Source organism: Phyllobates terribilis, unplaced genomic scaffold, assembly GCF_046119375.1.
Source record: "Phyllobates terribilis strain yellow unplaced genomic scaffold, ASM4611937v1 Scaffold_9__5_contigs__length_417890890, whole genome shotgun sequence".
Classification (NCBI taxonomy): domain Eukaryota; kingdom Metazoa; phylum Chordata; class Amphibia; order Anura; family Dendrobatidae; genus Phyllobates; species Phyllobates terribilis.
In genome coordinates this window covers 413,083,993-413,095,023 of record NW_027362769.1, presented here as the reverse complement: position 1 = coordinate 413,095,023, position 11,031 = coordinate 413,083,993, and positions in this window count along the sequence as shown.

Here is an 11,031-nt window from a genome sequence, read left to right as displayed (position 1 = left end):
CTGCTGCCTTTCCTGGAGGCTGTATTTCCAGGCCTGTCTGAACACGCTCCTAGCCTGTTCCTCCCGCCTTCTAGGGGCCGATTACCTAGATCCGTTCCTGTATCTTGTCTGTCCTGTCTGAACACGCTCCTTGCCTGTTCGTCCTGCCTCTCTGGGGGCCGATTACCCAGACCTGCTCCTGTATCTTGTCTGTCCTGTCTGAACACGCTCCTTGCCTGTTCGTCCCGCCTCTCTGGGGGCCGTATTCCCAGACCCGCTCCTGTGTCCCGCTGCAGTGTCGGTCTCGTCCGTACACTCAGTTCCAGTCTGTACTCTCTCCTATCTTTCATCTGTCTTTTCTCTATGTCCGTTCCTTTCCTTTTTCTGCAGAGTCTGAACTCGTACCTAACTCCTGCCTGTTGTCTCTGTACTCCCGTTTGTGAGTTTGTGGTCCACTCGCTACTTCACTGCAAGTACCCTGTGGGTGTCTGGCTCTGCCTTTCCTTCCTGTCTGTTCCGTGTGAACAGAGCCCTGTCCCCCCTACTCAGTCTTGCCTGCTCTGACTCCTTTGCTCACTGCTCCGGCGGTTCTAGCCTGCTCTGACTCCTTTGCTCACCGCTCCGGCGGTTCTAGCCTGCTCTGACTCCTTTGCTCACCGCTCCGGCGGTTCTAGTCTGCTCTGACTCCTTTGCTTACAGCTCCGGCGGTTCTAGCCTGCTCTGACTCCTTTGCTTACAGCTCCGGCAGTTCTAGCCTGCTCTGACCCTTTTGCTCGCTGCTCCGGCAGTCTCGCTCCACTCTTGCTCACCGCTCCAGGCGGCCTCGTCCTGCTTTACTCTTGCTCACTGCTCCGGCAGTCTCGCTCAGCTCTGATCCTTTGTTCACCGCTCCTGGCGGCCTTGTCCTGCTCTACTCTTGCTCACCGCTCCAGGCGGCCTTGTCCTGCCCTGTTCTCGCTCACCTCTCTGGGCGGCCTCACTCTGCTGTGTTTGTCCACCACATCTGTGGTTCTGTTCCTGAGTCCCAGTGTGTACTGGGTCCTATCCCGCCAGTGTCCCTACCTGCTAGTGCCTCCCTGTCTGCACTCTAGCTGTGCTTGCCTGTACCCCTCTGCCTGTATTGTTCCTGAGTCCCAGTGTGTACTGGGTCCTATCCCGCCTGTGTTCCTACCTGCTAGTGCCTCCCTGTCTGCACTCTAGCTGTGCTTGCCTGTACCCCCCTGCCTGCATACCCGCCTGCCTGCATACCAGTCGTGCCTGCCTATTCCCACCAGTCTGTGTGCCAGCCTACCAGTCTGTTCCTGTATTCCCCTGTGTGGGTCAACAGCCGTGTCCGGGGTCTGTCCTGGAGTAGACCCTGGTCCCTCTGCTCGGTTCCTCCTTGGTGCACTGGCGTCATATGCCGTCGTGCGACCCTGGTCGGATCGGGTGAATACCTAGTTAAGCCCCTCCAGGCATTCACTCTCCGGCACGGTCCAGTGGAATCACTACAATCACACGCACACGCCGCTCAGCCCGGGCGTGTGCATTACAGCATGCTCAGGCCATGGTTCCCGTTGAGCCCCACGGCCTTCGCTCTCTGAGAAGTTTTCCAGCGAATACATGCATTAAAATAAATAAATAATTTTTTTTTTCCTTAGCTGAGTTCCAGGCGAATTACGCACCGTCCAGATGGATCTATCAGCTCTCGTTCCTGCGGATCCGCCACGTTACTATGGGGATCCAAGACAGTGTCGTGCATTTGTGGAGCAATGCATGCTACACTTTAAGGCCTAACCTCTCTATTTTCCTTCCGATTGGGCTAAAGTGGCCTTTATGATTGACTACCAGCGGGTGATGCCTTGAAATGGGTCACCCCCCTATGGGAAGCATGGGATCCTGTCGTCCTTGACCTGCAGGCGTTCCTGGTGGCCTTTCGTATGGTCTTCGAGGACCCTAACCCTGAAGCCCCTGCTGAAGCTTCACTTCCCAATATCCCGGAGCAGCCCCGACGGGTAATGTGTGTGGGTAGCGCAATAGTCCTCCAGCCCAATGAGACTACTGCCCACCCAGAATCCTCACAGGGTGACTACGCTTTCCGGAATTCTTCTCCCAACCTCAAAAGGCAGTCCAGACGTGCTAGACGTAGAGGCAAGCCATCACGCCAGGGTCTGTCCTCCCTGAGACCTCCTGACCCCAACCTTGAAGTCCCTACTGAAGCTTCATCTCCCTGTATCCCGGAGAAGCCCCAACGGGTAATGTGCGTGGGTAGTGCACCAGTTCTCCTGCCCGAAGAGACTTCTGGCCATCCAGACTCCACACAGGAGAACTTCCTGCACCCGGCATCAGATGCTTCACCCACTTTAACCGGTGTGCATGTCCAAGGATGCTCCAAAGCTATGGTTACCTCAGAGTCTGTGCACCTCTACTACCTGGTGGAGGACCCCCTGTTGCCTCCTGAATCCTCCGGGATACCACTCGATGACAAATGGAGAGAGACTTCTCTACACCCGGTACTCGATACTTTGTCCGCTTCGTCATGTGAGCCTGACAATGGGTACCCCAAAGTGGAAGTTACCCCCGAGTCTCTACACCCCTCGGACCAGGCGGAGGACCTCCAGTTGTCTCCTGAACCCTTCGGGGTGCTACCTGGTAGCGAAAGGACAGAGACTCTCCTATACTCTGTACCTGATACCTCGCTCGCTTCGTCCAGTGAGTCCAACCTAGTGTACTCCGAAGCAGAGGTTACTCCCGAGTCTCTACACCCCTCCGACCAGGCGGAGGACCTCCAGTTGTCTCCAGAACCCTTCGGGGTGCTACCTGGTAGCGAAAGGACAGAGACTCTCCTATACTCTGTACCTGATACCTCGCTCGCTTCGTCCACTGAGTCCAACCTAGTGTACTCCGAAGCAGTGGTTACTCCCGAGTCTCTACACCCCTCCGACCAGGCGGAGGACCTCCAGTTGTCTCCAGAACCCTTCGGGGTGCCACCTGGTGGTGAATGGACAGAGACTTTCCTATACTCGGTACCCGATACCTCGCCTGCTTCGTCCAGTGAGTCCGACCTAGTGTACTCTGAAGCAGATGTTTTCTCTGAGCCTCTGCACTCTTCTGACCCGGCGGAGGACCTCCAGTTGTTTCCTGAATCCTCCGGGGTACCACCAGATAACAGAGACAGTGACTTTTCCTCATTATGTACCTGATAACCCGTCTATTTCTTCCTGTGAGCTTGACAAGATGTACCTCGAAGCAGAGATTACCCCCAAGTCTCTGTCCCCCTCCAACCCGGTGAAGGACTTCCAGTTGTCTCCTGTACCCTCTGGGGTGCCACCTGAAAATATGTGGAGAGAGACTTCCTTGTGTGCTGTTCCTGGTACTCCACCTGTTTCGTCTGTTGCTGAGGATGGCAGGATAGGAGGTAGCATCCTAGCTAACCAGATGAGATCAGTTTTTCCTGTGGACAGTGGAAGTGATCTCCTTGAAGTGAACGACTGGTCCTCGAATTCCCTGCGGAAGATTCTGGCAGGCCTGAAGAAGAGGGGGCGTAAGGGGGGGGTACTGTAACATACCTGGCGGCGTCCTTGCATGGTGGTCCATCTCCCACTGTGCAAGAGCGCGCACTTGATCTCCAGTCCAGAATGTCTCTCTGGCTTCCCTCCATGCTGTCTGTTTGTGTCTGTTTCTGCTGCTTAAGGGCGGCGCCCGATCACTTCCTGCTTTTTGTACCTGCTGTGGGTCACACCCCTTGTGCGTCCTCAGCCTATTGCTGTCTGTCACCTGGTATATAGCTCAGCTGCTCCCATCTATCCCTGCCTGAGCATAGTGTTTCATTCAGTGTTTGCTTGCACTCTGAAGGTGCCAGGTCCCGTTCTTTGTCTCCTGCCTTGCGGTATCAGTTCCCGTGTCTGAACTGAGTCCTGTCTATGTCTCCTGCCTTGCGGTATCAGTTCCCGTGTCTGAGCTTAGTCCTGTCTATGTCTCCTGCCTTGCGGTATCAGTTCCCGTGTCTGAGCTTAGTCCTGTCTATGTCTCCTGCCTTGCGGTATCAGTTCCCGTGTCTGAGCTGAGTCCTGTCTTTGTCTCCTGCCTTGCGGTATCAGTTCCCGTGTCTGAACTGAGTCCTGTCTGTGTACTCTTGCCTGCTGCCTTTCCTGGAGGCTGTATTTCCAGGCCTGTCTGAACACGCTCCTAGCCTGTTCCTCCCGCCTTCTAGGGGCCGATTACCTAGATCCGTTTCTGTATCTTGTCTGTCCTGTCTGAACACGCTCCTTGCCTGTTCGTCCTGCCTCTCTGGGGGCCGATTACCCAGACCTGCTCCTGTATCTTGTCTGTCCTGTCTGAACACGCTCCTAGCCTGTTCCTCCCGCCTTCTAGGGGCCGATTACCTAGACCCGCTCCTGTATCTTGTCTGTCCTGTCTGAACACGCTCCTTGCCTGTTCGTCCCGCCTCTCTGGGGGCCGTATTCCCAGACCCGCTCCTGTGTCCCGCTGCAGTGTCGGTCTCGTCCGTACACTCAGTTCCAGTCTGTACTCTCTCCTATCTTTCATCTGTCTTTTCTCTATGTCCGTTCCTTTCCTTTTTCTGCAGAGTCTGAACTCGTACCTAACTCCTGCCTGTTGTCTCTGTACTCCCGTTTGTGAGTTTGTGATCCACTCGCTACTTCACTGCAAGTACCCTGTGGGTGTCTGGCTCTGCCTTTCCCTTCCTGTCTGTTCCGTGTGAACAGAGCCCTGTCCCCCCTACTCAGCCTTGCCTGCTCTGACTCCTTTGCTCACTGCTCCGGCGGTTCTAGCCTGCTCTGACTCCTTTGCTCACCGCTCCGGCGGTTCTAGCCTGCTCTGACTCCTTTGCTCACCGCTCCGGCGGTTCTAGTCTGCTCTGACTCCTTTGCTTACAGCTCCGGCGGTTCTAGCCTGCTCTGACTCCTTTGCTCGCTGCTCCGGCAGCCTTGCTCCGCTCTGACCCTTTTGCTCGCTGCTCCGGCAGTCTCGCTCCACTCTTGCTCACCGCTCCAGGCGGCCTCGTCCTGCTTTACTCTTGCTCACTGCTCCGGCAGTCTCGCTCAGCTCTGATCCTTTGTTCACCGCTCCTGGCGGCCTTGTCCTGCTCTACTCTTGCTCACCACTCCAGGCGGCCTTGTCCTGCCCTGTTCTCGCTCACCTCTCTGGGCGGCCTCACTCTGCTGTGTTTGTTCGCCACATCTGTGGTTCTGTTCCTGAGTCCCAGTGTGTACTGGGTCCTATCCCGCCAGTGTCCCTACCTGCTAGTGCCTCCCTGTCTGCACTCTAGCTGTGCTTGCCTGTACCCCTCTGCCTGTATTGTTCCTGAGTCCCAGTGTGTACTGGGTCCTATCCCGCCTGTGTTCCTACCTGCTAGTGCCTCCCTGTCTGCACTCTAGCTGTGCTTGCCTGTACCCCCCTGCCTGCATACCCGCCTGCCTGCATACCAGTCGTGCCTGCCTATACCCACCAGTCTGTGTGCCAGCCTACCAGTCTGTTCCTGTATTCCCCTGTGTGGGTCAACAGCCGTGTCCGGGGTTTGTCCTGGAGTAGCACCTGGTCCCTCTGCTCGGTTCCTCCTTGGTGCACTGGCGTCGTATGCCGTCGTGCGACCCTGGTCGGATCGGGTGAATACCTAGTTAAGCCCCTCCAGGCATTCACTCTCCGGCACGGTCCAGTGGAATCACTACAATCACACGCACACACCGCTCAGCCCGGGCGTGTGCATTACAGCCATCTGGATACTGTGTCCAGTTCTGGGAGGTAATAGGAGAAGCATAGAGTCTAGATCACGTGAAGTAATTACCCCCCTCTACTCCTCCTTGGTCAGACCTCATCTGGATACTGTGTTCAGTTGTGGTAGGTATTAGGAGAAGCATAGAGTCTAGATCACGTGAAGTAATTATCCCCCTCTACTCCTCCTTGGTCAGACCTCATCTGGATACTGTGTCCAGTTCTGGGAGGTATTAGGAGAAGCATAGAGTCTAGATCATGTGAAGCAATTATCCCCCTCTACTCCTCCTTGGTCAGACCTCATCTGGATACTGTGTCCAGTTCTGGGAGGTATTAGGAGAAGCAGAGAGTCTAGATCATGTGAAGTAATTACCCCCCTCTACTCCTCCTTGGTCAGACCTCATCTGGATACTGTGTCCAGTTCTGGGAGGTATTAGGAGAAGCATAGAGTCTAGATCACGTGAAGTAGTTATCCTCCTCTACTCCTCCTTGGTTAGACCTCATCTGGATACTGTGTCCAGTTCTGGGAGGTATTAGTAGAAGCAGAGAGTCTAGATCATGTGAAGTAATTACCCCCCTCTACTCCTCCTTGGTCAGACCTCATCTGGATACTGTGTCCAGTTCTGGGAGGTATTAGGAGAAGCATAGAGTCTAGATCACGTGAAGTAGTTATCCTCCTCTACTCCTCCTTGGTTAGACCTCATCTGGATACTGTGTCCAGTTCTGGGAGGTATTAGGAGAAGCATAGAGCCTAGATCACGTGAAGTAATTATCCACCTCTACTCCTCTTTGGTCAGACCTCATCTGGATACTGTGTCCAGTTCTGGGAGGTATTAGGAGAAGCATAGAGTCTAGATCACGTGAAGTAATTATCCCCTCTACTCCTCCTTGGTCGGATCTCATCTGGATACTGTGTCCAGTTCTGGGAGGTATTAGGAGAAGCATAGAGTCTAGATCACGTGAAGTAATTATCTCCCTCTACTCCTCCCTGGTCAGACCTCATCTGGATACTGTGTCCAGTTCTGGGAGGTATTAGGAGAAGCATAGAGTCTAGATCAAGTGAAGTAATTATACCCCTCTACTCCTCCTTGGTCAGACCTCATCTGGATACTGTGTCCAGTTCTGGGAGGTATTAGGAGAAGCATAGAGTCTAGATCACGTGAAGTAATTATCCCCTCTACTCCTCCTTGGTCATATCTCATCTGGATACTGTGTCCAGTGCTGGGAGGTATTAGGAGAAGCACAGAGTCTAGATCACGTGAAGTAATTATCCCTCTCTACTCCTCCTTGGTCAGACCTCATCAGGATACTGTGTCCAGTTCTGGGAGGTATTAGGAGAAGCATAGAGTCTAGATCACGTGAAGTAATTATCTCCCTCTACTCCTCCCTGGTCAGACCTCATCTGGATACTGTGTCCAGTTCTGGGAGGTATTAGGAGAAGCATAGAGTCTAGATCAAGTGAAGTAATTATACCCCTCTACTCCTCCTTGGTCAGACCTCATCTGGATACTGTGTCCAGTTCTGGGAGGTATTAGGAGAAGCATAGAGTCTAGATCACGTGAAGTAATTATCCCCTCTACTCCTCCTTGGTCATATCTCATCTGGATACTGTGTCCAGTGCTGGGAGGTATTAGGAGAAGCACAGAGTCTAGATCACGTGAAGTAATTATCCCTCTCTACTCCTCCTTGGTCAGACCTCATCAGGATACTGTGTCCAGTTCTGGGAGGTATTAAGAGAAGCATAGAGTCTAGATCACGTGAAGTCATTATCCCCTCTACTCCTCCTTGGTCAGACCTCATCTGGATACTGTGTCCAGTTCTGGGAGTTATTAGGAGAAGCATAGAGTCTAGATCATGTGAAGTAATTATCCCCCTCTACTCCTCCTTGGTGAGACCTCATCTGGATACTGTGTCCAGTTCGGGGAGGTATTAGGAGAAGCATAGAGTCTAGATCACGTGAAGTAATTATCCCCCTCTACTCCTCCTTGGTCAGACCTCATCTGGATACTGTGTCCAGTTCTGGGAGGTATTAGGAGAAGCATAGAGTCTAGATCACGTGAAGTAATTATCCCCCTCTACTCCTCCTTGGTCAGACCTCATCTGGATACTGTGTCCAGTTCTGGGAGGTATTAGGAGAAGCACAGAGTCTAGATCACGTGAAGTAATTATCCCCTCTACTCCTCCTTGGTCAGACCTCATCTGGATACTGTGTCCAGTTCTGGGAGGTATTAGGAGAAGCATAGAGTCTAGATCACGTGAAGTAATTATCCCCCTCTACTCCTCCTTGGTCAGACCTCATCTGGATACTGTGTCCAGTTCTGGGAGGTATTAGGAGAAGCAAAGAGTCTAGAGGAGGCCTGACAGGAAGTGGTGGAGGCGGAGCCTGCGTGTGCTGCAAGAGTTGTGCTGTGTGTGGAGAGAGCTCCTGGGAAGGGAGGAGAGCCAGGCGGAGGTGACCGAGCGGACCGGGAGGACCAGTAGGAGGCGACCGGAGGGACGAGCGCAAGAGAGCGCTGTGGCAGCGTGCAGTGCCGGCCAGCGGAGGGTGCCAGGTGGTGGTTACCAGGAGGTGATCAGGAGGACCGGTAAGAGGCGACCGGAGGGACAAGCGCGCTGTGATAGCGTGCAGCGTCCCTAGAGGAGGTGAGTGAGGGGCAGGAGGCCGCGATAAGCGGCCCTACTGAACCCAAGTGTGTACTGTACTGTATTGTATTTGTATCTGTATTGTAATTGTATTGTATTCCCTAGTCCATATTTAATTGATTACCCCCCCGTCCATATTTAAATTGATTCCCCTGAACACCCCCGTCCATATTTAACTGATCCCTCTGACCACATTAAATTGACCCCCCCGTCCTCATTTAATTGATCCCCGACCACCCCCCGTCCATATTAAAGTGATCCCCCTGACCACATTTAAATGATTGACCCCCCCAGCCCATAATTGATTGATCCCCTTGTCCTATTTAATAGATTCCCCTTGTCCACTTTTACTCATCCCCAGTCCCTATCTATTTGCCTTATCCCCCACCATATTTAATTAACCCCTGTCCATAATTAATTGATTGATTCCCCAGACCACAATTAATTATTTCCCCAGTCCATATTTATTGATATTATTGATACTTATTGATCCCCAGTCCTTAGTTAATTGACCCACCGTCCATACCTATTTTTTTGCTTTACCCCCCATCCTATTTAATTAAACCCCCTGTCCATAATTAATTGATTGAATCCCTAGTCCACAATTAATTATTTCCCCAGTCCATACTTATTGATCCCAGTCCATAGTTAATTGACACACCGTCCACACTTAATTAATCCACCTGACCCACTCAGCTGATCCCCCGTCCATACTTAATTGATACTTAATTGATCCCCCGTCCATACTTAACTGATCTCGCGCCGATATCTAATCGATACACTTGCACATCCCTAATTGATCCCCGTCCATACACCTATATATAAATAATTGTGTTTTGTACTTGTACATATATACTGACTGTATCCCCATATTTAGAATGACGTCCATGTTGGCCGGAGCCGTGCAGTGTACATCTTGCGCAATGTATGCATTCCCTGAGCTACCGCTCAGGGATCCATACTGCTGCGAGAGATGTGAGCATATCGTGCACTTGGAAGCCCAAATCCTGGATCTAAGTGCTCAGATAGCGGTACTGAGGAGCATCGACAACATGGAATGGAGTTTGCTGCTCACCGAGCAGACACTCAATGGGTCAACACTGGGGGTGGAGCTTAGTGGGGAAGCGCAGGCTGAACAGGCAGGGAGCTGGGTAACGGTTAGAAGGGATAGAGGGAAGAAGTATAGGAAGGCTGGTTCAGAACCGGCATTATTGGAGCACGACAGATCCTCTGACCGCCGGGGGAGTGTATGCTCCAGTAATGAGGGGGAGGGGGGAAGTGTAGGGCAGGCTAGACAGGTCCTGGTAGTGGGTGACTCTATTATTAGGGGGACAGACAGGGCAATCTGTCACAAAGACCGGGATCGCCGAACGGTGTGCTGCCTCCCTGGCGCTCGAGTCCGGCACATCGCGGATCGGGTTGACAGGTTACTGGGTGGGGCTGGCGAAGACCCAGCGGTCATGGTCCACATTGGCACCAATGACAAAGTGAGTGGTAGATGGAGGGTCCTTAAAAATGATTTCAGGGATCTAGGTAGGAAGCTTAGGGCAAGGACCTCCAAGGTAGTTTTCTCAGAAATACTACCAATCCTGCGAGCCACACAGGAGCGCCAACGGGAGGTTAGGGAGGTGAATAAGTGGCTAAAGAGTTGGTGCAAGGCAGAAGGGTTTGGGTTCATGGAGAACTGGGCCGACTTCGCTGTCGGCTACAGGCTCTACCGTAGGGACGGGCTGCACCTCAATGGGGAGGGTGCAGCGGTGCTGGGGAAGAAGATGGCTAATAGGTTGGAGGAGTTTTTAAACTAGAGACGGGGGGGGGAAACCAAGGAAATAGGTGGGATGTGAGGCAAGCAAGGGGGAAGGGGAGAAGTGAATATAATGAGGGTGGAGAGGGGGGTGGGGATAGTACAGTTAGATCGTTAGAGAAGAATAGGATGCTAAATAACCCCAAAGTTTTATCTTGCATGCTGACCAACGCAAGAAGCCTGACCAATAAGGCGGATGAGCTGCGGGCGCTTATATCGGAGGAGAGGTATGACATCGTAGGTATAACAGAGACTTGGCTAGACGATAGCTACGACTGGGCGGTAAATTTAACAGATTATAGTTTATTTAGAAGGGACCGGAAACAGGGGAAAGGCGGAGGAGTCTGCTTATATGTAAAGTCATGTCTAAAGTCCAGACTAAGGGAAGATATAGGAGAGGGAGAAGAGGGGGTCGAGTCCATGTGGGTAGAGATAGAGGGGGCAAAAAATAATAATAAAATATTACTGGGGGTCTGCTATAAGCCACCCAATATAACAGAGGAGAATGAGAAACTGCTATTAGGACAAATAGACAAAGTAGCAAAACATAATGAGGTGATTGTAATGGGGGACTTCAACTACCCGGATATTGACTGGGAAACAGAAACCTGTAGATCTCAGAAAGGAAAAAGGTTCTTGACAAATATCAAGGATAATTATCTCTCCCAACTAGTGGAGGAACCAACGAGAGGGAAGGCCGTGTTGGACTTAATATTGACTAATAGGCCTGATAGAATAACTGAGGTACAGATAGGGGGGCACCTAGGTAATAGCGACCATAATATTATCAATTTCAAAATGCCCTTCAGTAGGGTTATCAATAAGGGAACAACTAAAACATTAAACTTTAGGAGGGCGAAGTTTGATCAGCTGAAAGAAAACCTTCAACTTAT